This window comes from Mesocricetus auratus, unplaced genomic scaffold (assembly GCF_017639785.1).
Source record: "Mesocricetus auratus isolate SY011 unplaced genomic scaffold, BCM_Maur_2.0 Super-Scaffold_100009, whole genome shotgun sequence".
Lineage (NCBI taxonomy): Eukaryota > Metazoa > Chordata > Mammalia > Rodentia > Cricetidae > Mesocricetus > Mesocricetus auratus.
In genome coordinates, this window is record NW_024429193.1 from 28,963,255 (window position 1) to 28,984,011 (window position 20,757).

Below are 20,757 nucleotides of genomic sequence, written 5' to 3' on the forward strand. Positions count from 1 at the left end.
TTTCCAGGTGACAGGGGCAGGTCAGCATAATGCCTGAATCCTTACACACATATTCATGTTTAATGCCACAAAGTTAAGAGAAAGCTGGCCTCAGTAACCCGAATTAGGGAGATTGTACCAAGTCCAAGATTTGTTCCTAAGGATCCATGAGATTCCCAGTAAAGAGGACTGTGTAGGGCTGGCAGGATGGCTCACTGGTTACAAACATTTGCTGTTCTTGTAGAGTAACTGACTTTAGTTCTCTGTTCCCACACAACAGCTTTCAACCAGCTGTAACTCCAGTTCCAAGGAATCTACGGTGACAGCACCAGACACACACGTGGTAGCTGCAGGCAAAATGATGAAACACATAAAATCAAAGTAAAGGTATCTCTCTTGTGGTTGTTTTTTTTTTTTTTTTTTTTGGAACAGGATCTCCCTATTAACCCTGGTTCTCCTAGAACTCTGTCTGTACACCAACCTGGCCTGGAATTCACAGAGATCCACCTGCCCTGCCTCCCAAGTGCTGGGACTAAAGGTGTGCACCACCATGTCTGATCTAAAAGTAAACAAATGTAAAAAAACAAAACAAAACAAAGCAAAAACAAAAAGAACTAAAAACCCAGAAGAAAGCTGGACATTGGTGGTGCACGCCTTTAATCCCAGCACTTGGGAGGCAGAGGCAGGGGGATCTCTGTGAGTTCAAGGCCAGCCTGGTCTACAAGAGCTAGTTCCAGGACAGCCTCCAAAGCCACAGAGAAAGCCTGTCTCGAAAAACCAAAAAATAGATAAATAAATAAATAAATAAAAATCCAGAACAAAACAACAACAACAAAAGTGAAGGTCATTGTGTTTTCTTCAAATTCTAACTGGATTTGCGCATGAATAAACGGGGTACAGAGAAAAGACAGCAAGTGGCAGGACTAACCCTCCATTTGCACCCTCTGAGTGACTCCATGACCTTAATTGGGAATGTGTTCTTCTTTTGTTTTATTCTAGACATCACAAAATCCCGCCCATGATTTTTAAGCAGCTGATAGTGTCTACCCTTTAGGAGCCCAAATTTCAACCATAAAGAGAATTCCTTAAGAAAGGTCCAGGCAAGTCCCTGGCATCAAATGCCTGAGACATTATAAGCTGTATTAGGACAGTTGAGAGGCCATATGGAAGTCACTGCCCACTTAAGCTCTCTGGGGATAAGTATAACATCCATACTACCAGTTACCTGTATTGTATTACTTCCTGGTTTGGACTTCACCAACACAAACTACCCAAACCTCCTGCTGGGAGCTCAGACTATCTTCCAACATTTCAACTACTTTTGTTGACAGATCATGTTCAGATAAGCCTTTTAAAAAGGAGTCATCTAAACAGTTAAGCTCCGTGTTAACCAGAACATTAATCTTATGCATATTTAATACTAGTTTACTGCCAGATAAGTAAAAAATAGATCAGTACTGTTGAAAACCACACTTGAAGCTAACTGAAGTCTCCTCATTTGATTCTACTGTCCCTTCAGTGATTGGAAAAGCTTCCTTGTAATCTTGCCACCCACGGTCATTTGGCAGTGTGTGGAAGCATTTCAGCTTCTCTGTTCTTGCAGGTTGGGGTGGAGCGTGTATGAATCCACTAGGCCAAGGTCAGGGAGGCAGCTAAACACATTATAATGCACAAGACACAACAGAAGCCCGGCGTTGGTGGCGCACACCTTTAATCTGTAAGCGTTTTGGTATGGGTCAGGACAGGATGGAACAGGAGTGGGTCAGGTATTCTGGCACTCGGGAGTCACAGAATACTTAGTGTTACACAGCTCAGGTGGAAAGGTATCCTGGAGCTCGGGAGTCAAGGACCACCACAGGTTGCAGTAAGCTTGGCAGCTTACAGCCTTGCCTCAGAGAAAGGCTTCTCTGGTGTATCAGCTCCGCTCCGGCAGGACAGGGTCTTCCAGCTGGGGATGTTTGTCTAGTGTAGGAGTTTTGCTAGGCAGGAGGCTTCTGGGGCGAAGTTGCTACAGTTCAGCTCTGCTCCTGCAGAGCGGGGAGCAGGGAGCAGAGTGTAACAACTCCGCTCTGCCAAGGAAGGTTTCCCGGGCAAGTGTTACAGCGCTGCTCGCTCTGCTCTGCTCTGCTCTGCCCAGGGTCGCCTCTGCTCTGTCGCCGCTGCAAAGAAGATCTTCACCCGAAGCTCATCCAAAGGGGTTTATTGGAAGGCAGCTGGACCAGCCAAGCTGAACATACACAGGGTTTATATAGGGATTCTTGGGGTTGGGGAAGTTTTTCCGATTTCAGTGCTGAGCTCAGATTGGCTAGAACTCTGCTCCAGGATTGGTTACTTTTTTACACAGGATTAGGGTCAGATTTGGCTCTGGTTTCAGGGCCAAAGTGTGTTTCTTTCTCTGGTCCTTTTTAGCCTTTTGGCTCCAATTTTAGGGCCAGGGTACATTTCTTTCACTGACTCTGATTCCAGGGACAAAGTGTGTTCCTTTGGCACTGGTTTTAGGGTCAGGGTACATTTCTTTGGTTGTGGTTGCAGGGCCAAAGTGTGTTTCTTTGGTTCTGCTCAGGGTGTGTTTCTTTGACTGGTCCCTTTTCCCTACATAATCCCACTACTTCGGAGGCAGAGGCAGGAGGATGTCTGTGAGATCGAGGCCAGCCTGGTCTACAGAGTGATTTCCAGGACAGTCTCCAAAGCAATACAGAGAAACCCTGTTTTGAAAAACCAAAAAAACAACAACAACAACAAAAAAAAGACACAACAGAAATGGTCCTTCTAAGAATGCTGACAGTGCCCTGCTGTAGAGTATGAACAGCCAGGGGCAGGACTTGTAGCTCAGTGGTAGAGTTCTTGCCTAATGTGTGTGAGACCCTAATGGTGAGAACAGCTGGGCAGCAGGGACTCGAAGGCTGTAAGGAGTCCTGAGGATGTCCTTGCTGGAGGTCAAGAATGCCAGAAAGGAATTTTGATTCCGGATTTCTTGTTATCCCTGCGTTTGCCTAGAAACTGTAGATGAGGGTGTAACACAGTTAGAGGGGTTACTTATGTACCTCCTGGTTGGGTCAACTAGAATGACCAGCTCGTCACCATGCCTTACCCCAGTTTCTGCCATTAAGTTCTTTTAAAAAGTCCCCAGAACAGCATCTCAGTGCTACCCTGTTTCCCCGGACACTCTCCTGCTGAACAGGATCTCTGGCTTCTCTGGCCTTTTCTTAGCTTCCACCTATGAATCTATAATAAGTTCTCTAAAACACATCCTCTGGGCTCTGTGAAGCTTAAAGCTATTGCCCTCGGGTGGCTTTGATGGCCATAGAGTTTTCTGGAACTCGAGCCTCCCAAGCTAAGCTCACCAAAGCCAAGAAAGTCTCCATCATTCTTAAGAAAAGCCCTCAAAACTTCCCATCACAGTAGGCTCAAACCCCAATACGGCCAAGGAAGAAAGAATAGGAGGGGTCCTACATGCCCATGAGATACCTCTTGTTTATAGTTACCACATCCAGTTGTTTACTGACATTGAAGTAAGCCTGTATTAGTAAACAGGGAAAAGAAAACACAGGCAGAAATGACGAAGACTGATCATCTACCTCGTGCTTGGTCCTAGGCTTTACTCTGGGTCCTTCATATGTTGCATAATTCTAGTGCAACTGCCTGACCAAGGTGCTGTTTTCCCCCCATTATGTAGATGCAACTGAAGTTCACTGAGAAGTTAATAAACACACCTAAGGTCTCACAAACAGAGAGAGAGAGAGAATGAAGTCAGCACCCAGATCCTGGCTTGATTCCAAAGTCCGTATTCCTCCCAGTGTGGCCACAAACTGTTCCCTTCTCATTAGGAAGGAAAACACAGAGGTGAAACTCTCAATTCTGCCTGCAGGGGCTTTCCTTGTCTCCCCTTGAGCAGTTCCGTTCACCTGTGATTGCGATGTCACAGCAGTGGGCAGATGCATCCACTCCCTGTGTCTGCAGTTGCTGGTCCTTCCCAGGCTCCACTGCAGTCCAGGAAAACTGTGCTGAAAGGGAGCCGCCCACCCTGCGGCCAGGATCCTTCTATTCCAGCAGCGCTTCCCAATTCACAGCAAAATGGGAGGGTGGGGCATTTTCTCGAGCCTAATTGAAAGGGACACTTGGATCAGGTAAAAATGTTAAAGGGCACATGGATTGTAAGGAGAAGAAAGTACTAGAATTCCCGCCTTGTCGCTGTTTGCACATTTCACCTTTGGGCTTTGTGGTCAAGCTGCCCCTCCAAGCCTCACTTCGGTGCTGTAAGCTAGCTTGCCTGTGAGTAATTCTGTGGCCCCTTTCCCAGAGAACATCAGACTGCCATGTTGGTGCACTTGGTTAAGGAAGTGACCTTTCCCAGTGAGTTCATTGTTTCCCAATTTCACAGTGTTGGGAGGATGTTTAGCCAAGCGCTCCCTGCCCCTCTTCAGGTCATCTGTAGAGCTGGGTCCAAATGCACGGAAAATGCTTGACTCCCTGTGAGCCACCTTAAGGATGCATGCATTTACCTCGCCTGTCTTAGTTTCTTCTAGCTTTCTCAGCACAGGCAGTCCTTGTCTGACCCTCCTCAAGCGAACCGTGACTCCTCCCCTAAGGAAGTTGTTCAACTAGCATAGCTGTGGCTCTGGGAACAAAAGCTCTTCTGAGAAGGGTTACTGGCAAAACAGTGACTGAAACACCATCCTCTTCTCACACCAAAGAGAATTCCAGTGAGGGTAATGTGACGCAATCAAGCATTCCCGACAAAAATATGGGTAAATAGTCACTGGCCTTCTACAAAAAGGAAGGCTTTATAATGTTAAAAAAAAAAAAGCCAGAATACTCTCAAAGGAATATAGCAATCCGTTTGAGAAGCAAGCATGGGAAAATTGTCTTCACCAAAATTTGTAGATAAAATTAGAAGCCAACAATGGAGAAGAGTTAACTAAAAGGGAATAAAAGTGAACTTCTAGAGGTTCTAGGACCTTCTAGAATGCTGGTTACATGCTCTATAACACTACTCGTTGAACCATACACACGTTTCATATTCTTGTATATAGATACATGTATGTACACATAGTTAATAAAAGTCAAAGGTGGGGGATAAAATGACGACTGGTGGAAGACGTTGTCTTGAATGCATCAGGCCCTGGGTTCAAAACCCAGTATCCAAAGAACAAAAGGGAGTCAAAGGCAAATAGGTAAAAATATGTCATCAGTGTGACAAATAAATATGAACTTGTAATAAAATTAATAATTCAAAGACGATTGACCAGGTAATGCAAGCATGGTTTCCTGCTTTCTCTTTTCTTGTTTTCTTTTCTTTCTCTTATCATCCCCCCCCCCCACGCCCATCCTTTTTGCCTTCCTTCTCTTGTTGACAGGGTCTCTCTGTGTGGCTTAGCCTAGTCTTGAACTCTCAATTCTCCTGCTTTAGACTTCTGAGTGCTGGGATTATGTTGGGCCAGTTTAAATAAAGTATTTTTAATAATAATAAAAAAATCATTCATCATGTAAAAAACTTTCAACAACACAGAGTGGCAAAATAAAAATTAAGCTTGACTTAATGGTTTCTTGATCTAGTTTTTCTCTTTAAGAATAAACTACTGTAAATAATACCTTTACAGTTCCTGGAAATTTTACCTATATTGTAAGTGAAGTTACATTACAGAAATGACCTATTATTATTATTCTCCCATAAAACACTTATTTTAAACATACACGTGTACATAAACCAGAAGGAACTGCTACACTATAGAATTTTAGTGGACAAAGTCTTTATTCATTCTTTGGTTGAGAGACACCTAGGTTGTTTCCAGTTTCTGACTATTAAGTATAAAGTGTCCTTGTGGTAGGATGGAGCATTCTTTGGGTGTGTCCAGGACTGGTATAGCTGAATCTGGAGGTGGATTGATTCCTAGCTTTCTGAAGAACCACCATATTGATTTCCACAATGGCTGTACAAATTTTCACTCCCACCAGCAGTGGAGGAGTGACCTCCTTATTCCATATCCTCGCCAGCATGAACTACCACTTCTGTTATTGAACTTAACCATTTCGAGAGTTTCTCAAGCAATTTGAGTTTTCTCTACTAAAAATTCTCTTTTTAGACCTCTGCTCCATTTTTAATTGGGTTATTTGGTTTATTTATGTCTCATTTCTTGAATTCTTTATATATTTTGGATATTAGTCCTTAATGGAGTTGGTAAAAATCTTTTCCCATGCTGCAGGTTGTACCTTGTCTGAATGACGGTGTACTTTGCCTTACAGAAGCTTTTAAATTTCATGAGGTCCATTTATTAATTGTTGATCTTAGTGTTTATGCTATTGGTGTTCTGCTCAGAAAGTCTTCTGTGGGAACTCATTCAACGTTATTCCCCACCTTCTCCTCTATCAGGTTCAGCGTATATGGTTTTATGCTGAGGACTTTGATCCACTTAGACGTGAGTTTTGTGTAGGGTGATAAATTTGGAGCTATCTATGTGCATTCTTCTACATGCAAATATCCAGTTTGGCCAGCATCATTGGTTGAAGATGCTGCCATTTTTCTAGTGTGTATTTCTAGCTTCCTAATAAAAAATCAGACGTCCATATGAGTGTGGATTTATGTCTGAGTCTTCAATTAGATCAATGTGTCTGTTTTTATGCTCATAGCATAATGAGATGTGATTGGCTGTCGAACTGATAAGGGGTGGACTTGAGATGATTAATCTTGGTTGCCAGTTTGGGTGGATCTGTAATCAACTAAGAGATAGATAAATCACTTGGTGTACCTGTACAGGACTTTTTTTTCTTTTTGAACTTGCTTTGAAATGGGAAGACCTATCCTAAATGTGGGTGGGACCTTGCAGTGGCATCCCAGATAAAAGGATGTCTGAGAGCAAACTTTCCTTCTTGCTTCCTTTCCTTCATTCTTGCTGGCTAGTTCATCTACTTCATGACTGCCACACACCAAGCCCCTTCTTTATGGATGGTAACGTTCTACTGTATGACTATAACACCGGGTTTTGAGACCTGATTTCACTTAGTTGACCTTCAGGTGACCAAGACACCTAACATTTCTGAGCTTCAATTTTCTAAACTCTACAATAGGAGTGGTGATATGAATTTGGATACCTGCCTTAAAATGGCTCCTTTGTGAGATAATGGGCTTAATGAGCAGTGTTGAAGCCAGTTGTAATTAAGCAAAGGTGATGGGCCTGTCACCAGGAGGATAATTATACTCAGCTGTCTGAGAGTAGAAGGAAATCTAACTTAGAACAACCTTGGAGCTACAGCCTTGGCCTTTGTCCTATCCTATGTCTTTTCTTCAGCAATCATAGTGGGCTTAATCAGCAGTGTTGAGGGCAGGTGTTATTGACCTATGCCCACTTGTCATTGAATTAGAGATATCAGCTCAGCTATCAATTCCCCCACTGATCACAAGCTTTCTGCCTCAATTCAGTTACCTACACAGTCCCTGACTAGCCCCAGGTGATTACAGACTAAGTTTAATAACTATTACAACCACCACTAAACCAAAGGCTTTCCGTGCTGTGGACATCAGTTATAATCTCTATACCATACTGACAGGTCACTCTGTGCTACCCGTTATTCCAAATCCTTTACATGTATTATTTTATTTCATCTTCTCTACAACTTTATATATAGGTACTATTATTCACTCCATATGAAGATGATAAAATTGAAAACCAGGCTGGAGCTGGGTGTTGGTGTAGACTCCTTTAATCCCAGAACTCGGGAGGCAGAGGCAGGTGGATCTCTGTGAGTTCAAGACCAGTCTGGTCTATAAAAGTGAGTTCCAGGACAGCCTCCAAAGGCACAGAGAAGCCCTGTCTCAAAAAAACAAAGAAAAAGAAGGAGAAGAAGGAGAAGAAGGAGAAGAAGGAGAAGAAGAAGAAGAAGAAGAAGAAGAAGAAGAAGAAGAAGAAGAAGAAGAAGAAGAAGAAGAAGAAGAAGAAGAAGACCAGGCTGTTAAGTAATTATAATTAGCCCAAGATTACCTGCTGTAATAGGTGGCCTTCATAAGCTAATAGAAAGTGGCACTATTAGGAGGTGTGGGATTTTTGAAGTAGGTGTGGGCTTGTTGTTGGAGGTAGTGTGTCACTGTGGGGGCAGGCTTTGAGGTCTCCTATGCTCAAGTTACTTCCCAGTGTCAGTTCACTTCCTGTAGCTGGCTGATCAAGATAGGACTCTCTGATCCAGTGCCATGTCTGCCTGCATTCTGCCATGTCCCATTATAATGATAATGAACTAAACCTCTGGACCTGTAAGCCAGCCCATTAAACGTTTCCTTTTATAAATGTTGCCAAGGTCATGGTGTCTTTTCACAGCAATAGAAACCATAACTAAGACACATGTCTAGCATTACTACTAGTTTGAAGCATACATGAACTGTTTTCAAAAGCTATATTCTTTTAAAAATTTGTGTGTGCAACTGTGTGTGTGTGCACACACACATACGCATACATATACATATACAGATGCAGTTTCTGAGAACCAAACTCAGGTCCTCCACAAGATCCTAAGGGCTTTTAACTACTGAGTCATCTCTCCAACCCCAAAACTATATTCTTGACTATTATACTATAGATTTTGTTGTAAATACCATCTCTAACTTTTCATTTATTCAACTGATATGTATCTACTATGGTCCAGAAAAAAAATAGTAGTAAGATAAAAAAAATCAGGAAAAAAAGAAACAAATTCTATTTAACCTTTTGGGACATCTACATACTAATTTCCATAGTGAATGCATAGTTAATATTCAGTGTTCATTCACCCCCACATCATCACCAGCATTTACTATGATTTATTTGTTTGATGATAGCAATTCTGGTTGGGATGAGATACAAGTTTTCTATGGCTATGATCATGAATATCTTTACGCATTTAGTGGCCATTTGTATTTCTTCTTTTGAGAATTGCCTCTTCATTTCATTTGCCCTTTTACTTATTGGTTAATATTTGTGTGTGTAGTTAATTTTTAGTGCTTTTTGTAGATTCCCATATGATTCAGCTGTATCAATCCTGGCTATACATCTGAAGAACATATCAACATACTACAGAGACCTGTACACGCATATTTATCACTGCACTATTCACAATAGCCACGCTGATGCTTGGTGCTATATGACAGGTTCAGAGTTCCTGAGAAGAGTTCTCCAGGATGGGTCGTCAGTGAAAATTCAGCTTCAATTGCAGTGGAGACCCCAGAATACTGGAGATGACAGGAGTCCACTGAGGGCAATGGCGTGTGTAGGGTGGAGTTAGCCTGACACTACAAGACAAACTATGTGTGAGATAGTAACGTTGGAGAGCTATGACTGCCCAAGCCTTTGAGACCCAGAAGCTACGTCATACATTCCAGTGTCAACCATTGAGTGGCTTTGGAGCAGCTACACTGCTGGACTTTGGTGTTGAAGTCTACTCCTTCTTGTCCTCGTTTCTTTGGAGTTTGTATTATGGGGGTTGATGAAATTTGCTAAAGGCTTCTACTACATCTATTGAGAAGATCACATGGTTTCCAACCCTGTGTGTACTCGTGCATTATTAAACTTAGAAATTTGTGTATGTTGAAGCATCCTAGCCTACTTGGAACGAAGTCAGTTTGATCATGGGGTACTATCTTTTAAATAGGCTCTTGGATTTCATTTGTAGGTGTTTTATTAAGGATTTTTTTGTGCCTCTGTTTATCATGGAAATTTGTGTTGACTTCTTTTTTTGCTTTTGTTATTTGATGATATAAACATAATAGTTTTATAGAATGAATTTAGTATTGTTTTTTTCCATTTTATGAAATACTTTTACAAGCACTGGTGATGGTTCTTGTAGGTTTTTCTTCTTATTAAGGTCTGAATATAATATTTACTCAGCCTTGTCTTTCATTCCTGGTATTCATTATTCAGCTTGACCTAGGAGATAATTTTCACTTGATTAACTGGAAGTTTAGTTTCTGAAATTTCTGGATACTGTTCTCAGTTTCCTTAATGAATTTCTCATTCTTGTTTTTGACTTTCAAATATTGCTATTTTTAAAAAAAGATTTTATTTTGTGTATGCATGTGTGCATGTGTGTGCATGTGTTTGTGTACATGTATGCACATGCATGAGGATGCTTATAGAGGCCACAAAGGGATTTCAGGTCTTGAGGAGCTGGAATTACAGGCATCTGTAAGCCATTTGACACAGGTGCTAGAACTGAACTCAGGTCCTCTGCAAGAACAGCAAGTACTCTTAACTAGTGGCCAGCTCTTTAGGCCCTTGATATTATCTGAACACTCAATTGATTTCCTTACTTCATTCATCTACTTTTTGTTTCCTTTTTCTCATCACTGACCCTTTCTAGTGATAGAATTTTGAATTCTGACTAGCATCTGAACCATTTAAGTATATTTGAATTTGGCAGTTGATGTGTGATTATCTTTTGGAGGGTCCATGTTCTCTTGTTTCATGGTTCTTATTGTAGTACAGTTTTGGGCTATTCATTTGGATGTTTTTCTGATTTTATTTGGGAATCTTCTTACTGAGAAATCTGTTCCACTCAGGGAGGAGTAAGCAAACTTACTACAGTGCTAAACAAAACAAGATACGGAAATATACTTAAGATTATATAAAGCTAGTTGGACAGAATTATTTTTTAAAATGGGGAGAAGGTTATGAAGTTAAAAAATTATGTATGGTAATTGTAAGATAGAAGAATAAAGAAAGGAGTGTGTTCAGTACCTGTGGTGAATAGGCTTATGTTAACTTAGTAAAAGTTACAGTCATCTGAGAGGAAGGAGCCCTAATTAAGAAAATGACGCCATAAAATCAGGCTGTAGGTAGGTAAGTCTGTAGGACATTTTTTTTTTTGTAATTAGTGATTGCTGGGGGAGGGCCCAGCCAATTGTGGGTGGTGCCATCCTTGGGCTGGAGGTCCTCGGTTCTATAAGAAAGCAGGCTGAGCAAGTCATGAAGAGCAAGCCAGTAAACAACACTCCTCCACGGTCTCTGTATCTTCTCCTGCCTCCAAGATCTTGCCCTGCTTGAGTTCTTGTCCTGAATTCCTTCAGTGATGAATAGAAATGTAGAAGTATAAACCTAGCAAAACTTTTGCTCCACAACTTGCTTTTTGGTCATGGTATTTCATCATAACAACAGAAACCCTAACTAAGATAGTACTCATCACTACAAATAGAACAATAAAAACAAACATAAGGGCTGGGGATACAGTCAGTGGCAAAACACTTACTTTGCATGTGCAGGAAACTGTATTTGATCCTCAGTAACACATCTACATAAATAAACAAACAAAGAAAGGGAAAAATAAAGGTGGAATAAAGTTAAGTAAAAGAACAACAACAAAACAAAGCAAAAGAAAAAGAGGACTGGAGACCAGTGTTATAAAGGCAAGAAAAGAGCAAGTGATAAAAATGATCTGGTAACAAAATAAAGACAAATGCATAAATAAAGTTAGACAAATGTAAGCCGGGCATTGGTGGCACACACCTTTAATCCCAGCACTCGGGAGGCAGAGGCAGGCGGATCTCTGTGAGTTCGAGGCCAGCCTGGTCTACAAAGTGAGTTCCAGGACAGCCTCCAAAGCCACAGAGAAACCCTGTCTCGAAAAACCAAAAAAAAAAAAAAAAAATTAGACAAATGTAAGAAGAGAAACAAAAGGAATGTATAAAAACTTTTTAAAAGTAGAAAACAAAGTTAACTGTCCTATTCATCTAAAAGTATAGTAAAAAAGAAAAAACAATGATCAGTAAGTTGCCTTGACAGTTAATTGTTCCAAGAGGTTTTTTTTTTTTTGTCCCAGCTGGTCCTGCCGCCCTTCTCAACTCCAAATAAACACACAAATACTAATTATAAAATTGTTGGCTGGTGGCTAGGGCTTCTTACTGGTTAACTCTCTCTTAATTATTAACCCAGTTTTATTAATCTATGTATTTCTACATGGCCTTATCTTACTGGAGAATTCCTGCTGCATCCTACTCTCTCTGACTCCACATGGCAACTCCTTTCTGCCTACACTTCCCAGAATTTTTTTCCACTGGTAACCCCTCCTATCCTTCTTGCCTGGCCTTTAGTCACACAGTGTTTCATTCATCAACCAATAAGAGAAACATACACACAGAATGACAACCCCATTAGTTAATGGCACTTCTTGCCAACCTTAGGACTTGGGTTTGATCTCTTGCATATAAATGGTTGAAGAAGAGAGCTGACTCCACAGTGTTGTTGTCTGACCACCACAAATGTGGTTTGAAGATTTTCTTTGGACATTTGCTTTAGTGTTTTTTTAAAGATTGGTCATCTATAGTAGGATTTCTGGACTGAGGGAAGCACCATAAAATATAGCTACATGTTTCATGTTGCCTCTATAAATCTAGTATTATCAACTTATGAGAGTTTCTGATGCCATATGTTCTTGGCATTAAAAGTCATGGGTGTTGCAATAAGTAAAAATTATACCTCACTTTAATTAGCACATCTTTAATGATGAATGCAGTTGAGACAATTTCAAGGGCTAATTAACCATTTACATACTGTTATGGATTACACAATCATGTCTTTTGGTTATTTGCTTGAAGACTTTGTGGGACAAATGATTGAACAACTAATTAGTGGTAGGACAATTACTGAATTTGTGACACTTACATAACTTGCCCTACTTTATCCCAGGAGCTGCTAAGAGGAGACAAAAGAGTTTTGTAAGAATTGTTATAAAATATTAGCATATCATTTGTATTTTATTAGTATATGACGACAAAGGAAGACTATGTCACTTACCAGTGTTTTGTAATGCTACTCATCACAGACACACAGCCACAAATTCTTGGCTAAATGTTGGTAGGTTCTCTGATTTCCGTACTCTTAGATTTTACAGTTTTGAATTACAACTCTGTGGAGGGACAGATGCACAACAGTGAGGTATTCTAATGAGAAACAGAGAAGAAATCTTAAGGCTTACAAGTGATGAAGATTTAGCCTTACATCTCATGTCTCCCCTTCTCACAGACGACAATAATATTTTTCCAGTAAGAGTTTCCCTTAAACAATCCAAGTGTTGCTCTGTCGACTACCAACCAGAGTTGTTTTCTTCCATTGGAGAGGGACTGACACATGTTTTCACACTGCTGGATTATAAAATAGCAGAAAGATGAGATTTAAATCAGCTTTGATCTGGTGTTTACTCCCTAACTGAAAACATGACAGCACCTTTGAAGTAAGGTGTCTAGAATGGGGAAAACACTCCCTAAGGAAGCAGGCGGGGATTCTGGGGCCAGAAAGGGCTTTTGCTATGCTCCTGCTGGGACTGCACACATTCTTTCAGGCTAGAAGGACACATTTGCCAACCCATACCTCCCTCCAGTAGTTACATGTGCCTTTTTCTCACATACCCATCTGCTCTAGGCTGGTTATGGATGGTAAATGCTTACTGGTTGTCCAGTGGGCAACCCGACAGCAGTCTAGAGATGCACTCAGTTGGTAGAGGACTGCCATCCTGTTAGATGTATCCGGAGGGAACTGTCTCATGTCATATCTGTTCTACCAAAGCACTTATTGTTTTAAGTGTAACCAAGGGGCTAAGAAAGGTCTTCATCTTCTCTCCAGGAGAAAGGAGCCCAGAAGTCTGTCTCCACCAGGTCTGCAAATGGCAAGGGCGAGGTGGGACTGTGTATTGGGCTTGAAGGCTGTCTTTTCAATGTAAGTACTTTGTAAACACTTGTGCAGACCGCCACTCAGAAAACAGAACTTCAAAGCTTGTAGATTCTATAATTCTTGCCATGCTGTCTCCTCGATGTGGACTCAGCCCTCACTCTATTGCAGACACTGTGTTATGCTCAAGGGAATTCAAACAGGACAGGGAGGAAACTTATCCCTAAGGAGCTCTTCATTTAATGGCAATGAGATAACTCAGTGAGTCTAAGAGTTTCGGGCGACAGAGCGATACGTTTACAGAGGTTTAGGTGGTGATTTGGGGCCCAGATGCTGAGCAGCTGAGTTAGACAGGAGAGTCTGGAGTGATGGGAGGAAAGAAAAACAATGAGGACAAGAATGAGAGGGACTTCTAGGGCAGCATCCAAATGCTATGGACACAGTTGTGCTTACGCCATGAGTTGGGAGAATAAGAGAGTCAGGTGAAGTGAGGGCACACATCACAGTCCACACTGCAGAGAGGATCAGGGAAATATTGCTAGATAAAGGGGGATGAGGCCTCAGCTAGAGCAACAGCCTGGAGTAGGGAAGTACCAAGTGGCTCTAGCCAATGCCAGGAGCTAGACTCCTTGGGAGAAAGTAGCTGTCTGGGTGGGAATAGGTGGAAGGAAGGAGAAGCGTTTGTTTCCTTCTTACTCTAGTTTGGGCAACTGTGAGAGTGAAGCCGTTTAGTCGTAAGATGGAGAACACATAGTAGGAAGCTTAACTGACAGGAAGTGTAAGGGACTCTGAGTTTTGGAAGGATTTTAACCAATTTTATGCTAATGAGGGGAAGGCTTATTAAAATGGTGATGAGCCATTTTTAGCAAATTTTAGTTAGTAAAGCAATTGCATTCTTTTAATCAACTCAAACTGCATAATGTCATATATGTAGATGTTTTGATTCTCCCAATTCTTAACATAAAGGTAAGCAGTTCTAGGAACTGGCAGGGTTAGAAAGCTCCTGTTTGAAGGGTTCCTCCGTCTGTTTGCAGTGCACATAAAATGAAGCAACCATTCTGGAACACTCACTGCAAAGAGATAAACATTTAATGTTAACCATTATTATTTTACAGTCCACAGAAGCCAGCATTTTATCTATAATTGGATTCAGCTATAAGTACCAGGAGGTACCCAAACAGTGGTAATTTAGACAAGATAAAAATCTAATTTTCTCTAATGTCAAAGTCCAGATTCTTGTTATTAGTGCTCAGAATATTCCATAAAGTCCCTCCTCCAATTTGAACATTATCTCTGTTATTTATCTTTACCTAGCCTAACCTTGATTACTACATAGTAAATGTTTAGCAACGTTTAAAATTGTGACTTCAAAGAACAATGTCCAAGCACATAAGCAATTAAGATGATGCGATTAGAGGTGAGGGGAGATCAGAAACCTCTACTCATAGCATCGTAGAATTGAGGTGAGAGGTGAACATTTTGAAAGCTGTAAGCCAAGTGATCAAGTCAGTTAGGAAGGAGTCCCTAGAGAGAAGCAGAGAGCTCAATGCTACATAAACATGGAGGAGGGAGCACACGCACACACGCACACACACACACACACACACACACACACACACACACACACACAGAGAGAGAGAGAGAGAGAGAGAGAGAGAGAGAGAGAGAGAGAGAGAGAGAGAGAGAGAGAGAGAGAGGCCATTGGTCATTGGTGTCAACACTGACCCACATTCTGGAGCTCCTTAAACAGTTTATTGTCCTGAATGAGTTTCTGAGTTTGGATTTGGTGCCTCAGTCCCCTTACCTGGCTGGCTTTTTACTTTGCTCTGCTTGTAGCACTAGATAGATCACCAGGAACATCTTGCTCCGGATCTACCATCTCTCCTCTTTATCTAGAGAAGTGGATAAGGAGCTGTAGGTATGTAGACTCCTTCCTGGGACCCTCAGACTTGGGCCCTCTTTAGGTAAGCTGGTTATCCTGGTTAATTGCCTTATGTGACCTCTGACTCCCCTAGCTCTGAGAGAGCCTTCCAGACGAATGGCAGCTGTCACTCCACCCAGGAATTGAAGTCTATATCAGGTACTGTGTTAAAGAGCAAGATAAGGGTTTGACTGTAACTTTCCACACATACCTCATAGGCTTATGTGACACAGAGGCATATTCAGGAAGAGAAAATGAGCTAAGTATAATCTTCCTTCCTATAAAATTTCTTTTTTTATTGCTGTTATTTTTGTTTCTAAAACAGGTTCTTGCTGTATAATCCAGGCTGACCTTGAACTCACAACTTACCTGCTCCAATCTGAATACCGTGCTTACACACTTATGCCACTACACAGTCTGAGAATCTTATTCTCTCTCTCTCTCTCTCTCTCTCTCTCTCTCTCTCTCTCTCTCTCTCTCTCTCTGTGTGTGTGTGTGTGTATTCTATACATGTGCACATGGGTGCTTGTCTGTGTTAAGGCTGGAGGTCAACATTGGGAATCCTCCTCTCTCAACCTTATTATTATTATTTTAAAAGAAAGAATCTTTCACTGAATCTGAAGTATGTTGATTCAGCTAGATGGACTAGCCAGTGAGCTCCTGGGATCTGACAGTCTCCACTCCTTAGCACTGAGGTTCTAGGTACAAGCTAACCATTGCTAGATTTTACGTGGGCTCTGAGGATCTGAACTTGGGTCCTCATGTTTGCACAGCGAGCACTGGGAAATCTTATCAGCTTAAGAATTCTAATTCTTGAAAGACAATCTTAGAGAAAACTCAGATTGTATCCCTTGGAAGGGAGTTTTTTGGTTCTCTTTTTCAGCCTTTCAAAGCTTCTGACAGTGATTTCCATGCTCCTGGAAACCCATTCTCACAGGGTTGACAGAACATCTGCCTAGGCTCTCTGCTAGGACCACGCCCATTACTAGATTTGAATCCCCGAAGTTATATGCTTTTCAGTGTTACTAAGTAGTTCATCATCACCTCTCACACCCGCATCCTGCTCCCAACAATCTTCCTTGTCCTTGTAACTCTACTTATTATACTTGAGTTGCTCTTTCTTCTCACGATGCTTTTCTCTGGGACAGCATGCCCTGTTTGTTGTCTGTTTGCTACATGGCCCTTGGTCCACAAATGTCACATAATTTCCCACTGTGAATTTATGTTTATTGCTTTGGGGCCAACAAAGCAACACAACACAATGCAGTTGTTTTGTAGGAAATACTTGGAGAAGTAGCTGGTGAACACGCATCACCTTGCTAGCTGTGGAGTAGCTGAATTGTTTTTCTATGGCCACATAACCAATTACCTCAAATTATGGCTTTAAATTACAGTCATCCCTCTGGATCAATGATGGATTTTCTTTGATATTCACAAACAACAAATTCTGTGAGTGTTCAAGTCCATTCTGAAAAGTGGGTGTTGCACCTGTGCTACAATACTTTTCACGGATTTGGGCGAGGGGCCTGAGGATTTAAATAAAGACAAGAGACAGCAGTCATTCGTGCAAGGAGAATGCCATTTGTTGAAACAAGAGGGGAGCCTTATATACTAGTGAGCAGGCATGGTGGAAAACTACCAAGGTCAGAAGTTCAAGTTCCCAGGCCCCTCTGGCAATAAGGATGGGCAGATAACAGGAACTTGCATTCAGGTCTTATCAGAAGGAGGGAAACAAGAAGTAAGCTCCTAGTCACAAGCTGGTCAGCAGATCCCTATGGGGGTAGAGCCCAACAAGTGGGAAAGTATTTATGTATAACCTCCGCATTTCCCACTGTGAACCGCAAATGATCTCTCGATGACTTATAGTGCTGAACACTGAATATCAAGACTATGTAATTGCTTGTTATTCTGAGCTGCCAAAGGAAGAAAAACAAGAAAAAAATTGAGCATGATCAGTATACAGGTACAGTTTTTTCCTGATGGTTTTGACCCACATTTGGTCCAGTGTAAAGATATAGAACTCACAGGTGCTATCTATGTGTGTGCCGTCTTACAGTTGTAGATGATAGCAATCTAGACTGAGTAGATTTCTCATGAAGTCTAAGCTCAAAGTCAAGTTGTCATCTGGGTTGGGCTCTTCTCTCTGGAGGCTTTGGGAAAGAATCCATTTCCAGACTTATTGAAGTTGTTGGCAGGATGTAGCTTCTTTACAATTGTGCCACTGAGTCCCCATGGCTTTGACTGGTGTGCAGCTAGTTTTGCGTCAACTTGACACACAAGCTAGGGTTATCTGAGAGAGAACTTCAACTGCAAAAATGCTTCCACAAGACCGAGCTGTAGGATCCTAATCAGTGATTGATGGGGGAGGGCCCAGCCCATTGTGGGCGGGGCCATCCCTGGGCTGATGGTCTTGGGTTCTATAAGAAAGCCAGCTGAGCAAGCCAGGAGGAGCAAGCCAGTAAGCAGCACTCTTTCATGGCCTCTGCATCAGCTCCTGACTTCAGTCTTGTCCTGTGTGAGCTTCTGTCTTGACTTCCCTCTGTGGTGTTCTATGAGGTGGAAATATAAGTCAAATAAAGTCTTTCTTCCCCAACTTGTTTTTATCATGGTGTTTCATCACAGCCATAGTAAGCCTGACTAAGACAGCTGCTTAGTCAATCAGATGTCTCTTACCCCTAGAGGTCTCCTCAGTCTCTTGCTTTGTGTCAGTGCTGTGTCATATCTGGCCTTATATTACTTATTTCCACTTATCTGAAGACTTTTCCTGTCGCACCTGCTGAGCAGCCTGCATCCGAGAATGTAGCGAGGTGGTCGGGATAGATGACACAGAGACTGGTCGGTTGCGTTAAGAAAACTTTATCCTCCCCAAGTTGGCTTAGGAGAGCTCCCCAAGAAAAAATGCTTCCCTTTTTAAAGACTTCTGCCATCCATACACGCACAATTCTCCAACCGAGCTCTCACACACCTCTCACAGCTCTCCCAGACTTCTCACCCTCCTGGCTGGTTGTTAAATCTCCGGCACCAGAATCGGGGAGAAACAGCAGGGAGCAGGAAGAAGCATCTAGCCGTAGGGGGGATCAAAGTCATGGTGTTTCAGTGAGCGAGCCCTTATTGGAGCCCTATCAAGAGCTTTATAGCACTGAATTGTTTTCAGTAAACATTATCTCGCAGCTGCCTGCTCCCAGGCTGATGGAGGGGTGGGTTTCCGGCCGGGTCTGTGATACCCACATTTTCCAGCTTCAAACTTATGTTATCTTTATGAATTAATGACTCAAAAGCTATATTATTATTGGTTTGATGAAAGTTCATTAGATAACAAAATAGATATGTATATTAAATCAACTATCTTTTTTTAGTTCCTATTTACCTTCACTTTGAAAAATATTTTTGAGAATCGCCATAACACATGGCAGTGTCTAGCACAAAGTCAGTGGTAATTACATGTTTCTAAATTAACTAAGCCCTGGAGAATAAAGGAATAAGTGTGTGAAGAAAATCTAACTAGGGGCTGGAGAGATAGCTCAGTTTCTCTTGCAGAGGACTTAGGTCCATTCCTAACCCTCATGTGGTAGCTTACGACTATCAGGAACCCCAGTTCCAGGGGATTTAATGCCCTTTTCTGACCTTTACAGAACAAAGCATGAATGCCATGCATATAAATAGAGTCAGTCAAAGCATTCATACATATAAAATAAATAATCTAAAAAAAAGGAAGATCAATTTTTTTTTTTGGTTTTTCAACATAGAATTTCTCTGTGTAGCTTTGGCTGTCATGGAACTCAATCTGCAGACCAGTCTGGACTCAAACTCACAGAGATCTATTTGCCTCTGCCTCCCTGACTGCTGGGATTAAAGCCGTGTGCCCCCACCATCCAGCTCAGGAAAAATCAATTGTAAAAATTTTTATTTAAGAACTTTTTACATGAACACTGTATTTATATCACACCCACCCCTCCCTCTGACAGGGTGTTTATAAACTATAACTGATTTATCTGTTCTTTGATGATTTCGTACATGTATAAAATTTTACACATGCATTCTAATTACTATAGCCCCTACCCTCTAATCTCTCTCCTGCCCCCACATATCTCTTTCATAATTTATGTCTTTTTTTTTTCAGATCCATTAAGCTTAACCAGGATTGCAACTGAAGTCATAACTAGCGATCTCAGAATCCACCAGTAGCGAGGAGTTCGTCAGGAAGGGGTAGGAATCCATGAGCGCCTCCCTGAGCTATGGTTAACTGTGCGTGGGTCCATTGCAGGCAGCCACAACTGCTGTAGTCATGGCTGCAATGGTTGACCACATCCAGAAGACAGCATCTCATGCCCTTCTCTGTCTTTCAGCTCTGACCACTCCCATCTCCCTCCACCTCTACTTCGATGGTCCCTGAGCTTTGGAATGGGTGGTACAAGTCCTAGTTAGGGCAGAGCAATCTCACCCATGTGTAAACACACATATCCACAGACATATACCCACAGACATGTACATGGCTCTGCATATGAGGGAAAATGTGATATTTCTTTGTTATTGTTGTTGTTTTGAGACAGAGTTTCACTATGTAGCCCTGGTTACCCAGGAGCTCACTATATAGACCAGGCTGGCCTCAAACTGACAGAGATTTGCCTGCCTCTGCCTCCCAAGTCCTGGGATTTAAGATGTGTGCCACCTTAACCACTGAACCATCTCTCAATGGCTAAGCACTGAGCTGAACTCAAGAAATCCAGTGACAGAGAGGGAGGACTGATGACCAAAGGGATTAAGACTAGGCTGGTTTAACCCCCAGAAACAGCTGACCTGACAAGGGTTAGCTCTTGAATCCCAGACTGATGCCTGGGATTCCAGCAGGGTACTGATCAAGACCCCCTGAATGTGGGTGTCAGTGAGGAGGCCTAGGTAATCTATTGAGCCTTGGGTAGTAGATCAGTATTTATCCCGGGTATATAAATGGACTTTGGACACCCATCCAACAATGAGAGATGCACTCTCACCCTGAACTCTTGGGGGAGGGTCCAGGCCCTGTCCTGGATGAAACGACAGACTATGGACACCCCCATGGAGGGCCTCACCCTCCCTGGGGAAATGAGGGGATATTGGGGGGGTTGGAGGGAGGGCATGGGAGGAGGGGAGGGAAACGGAGAAGGACCTGGGATTGACATGTGAAGCAACCTTGTTTCTAATTTAAATTTAAATTTAAAAATAAAAAATATCTAAAAAAATTAGAGACTATAGTAGGGA